Genomic DNA, 1,279 nt, shown 5'->3' with positions numbered 1-1,279 from the left:
TGTAAACTGTGGTCAATGACATGAGACAAAGTATATGTGAACTGCTGTATGGAAAGTGAATTTGCTCTGTAAATCTTCACCCAAATCACAATAATAATAATAATAATAAAAGAATGCACTTTAACAGTTTTAGAGATATAAAATATAAGAGAAAAAGAAATTAAAGTTATAGAAAGTATAAGAGAAAAATTAAAAGACATTCAAGGGAAGCCCTAGAAGTTCCTATAGCTGTCTGATACAGTACTGTCTGATAGAAATATAATGTGAGCCACATATATAATTTCAGATTTTTTAGTATCCATATTAAAAACTGCCTCATAAACCCAAGGAGGGGTCTCTAGGCATCGGGTCCAACTCGACAGCACATAACAACAACAGCAACAAATTAAAAACTAAAAATAAATAGATGAAATTAATTTTAATAATACATTTTAATTTGCCCATTTTTTCTAAAATATTACCATTGCAACATAAAATCAATTTTAAAAACCTAATGAGATACATTTTATTCTATTTTTTTGTTAATAAGTCTTCAAAATCTAGAGTATATTTTACAACTAAAGGACATTTCTATTCAGACTAAGTATACTCAAGTGCTCAATAGCCACGTGTTGTAGTGAACACAGAACTCTACCAAGAAATGTAGAAAGCTGAACAATTGGAATGGAGGAAAGGAAATAAGAGACAAGCTGAACACACAACTCTTCACATTAAAGGAGCCCACCAAATTCGTGCAAAAAGATCACATTTAGAAATACCAAACTGATTTTTCAGAGCAAAATAAAGAGAAAACTCTAAAAGCTTCCAGAAAAAAAAAAAGCAGGAATGAGAATTGAGTTGAGATTACATTGGTCATTGGTGACACCAAATGTTCAAATCAAAATTCAAATTTTAACAAAGAAATCCTGAGTAATCTTGGATCAAGAATTCTCTACTCATTTTATTTTGAAGTGAAAATTAAATTTGAACCTGTAAGTCCTCAGAAAATTCCTCCTGTAACCCTTTCTAAAATTTTTGCAAAAGCCTCTCTCCCATTATCTAGCTTGGCCTGGACCCAACTTAGACTTTTATGGTATTAAGTATTCCATTGGGAAAAAAATTCGACTCTCAATATCCTGAGAACTAAGAAGCTTGTGCTGACTTAGACCAATCTAGGTCTCATAGCCATAACCCCTGCCTCTATAGAGGAAGCAGTGCCCATTTCCAACATGTGAGGGGTGAGAGAAGAGAGATGAAAGAGTCCCAGGAAGAATCATGGGAGCTCTGGACCTCCCAGGCC

This window comes from Orycteropus afer, unplaced genomic scaffold (genome assembly GCF_000298275.1).
Source record: "Orycteropus afer afer isolate SDZICR_OR568_19922 unplaced genomic scaffold, OryAfe1.0 scaffold00288, whole genome shotgun sequence".
Taxonomy (NCBI): Eukaryota; Metazoa; Chordata; class Mammalia; order Tubulidentata; family Orycteropodidae; genus Orycteropus; species Orycteropus afer.
Note: the sequence above shows the minus strand (reverse complement) of the source record.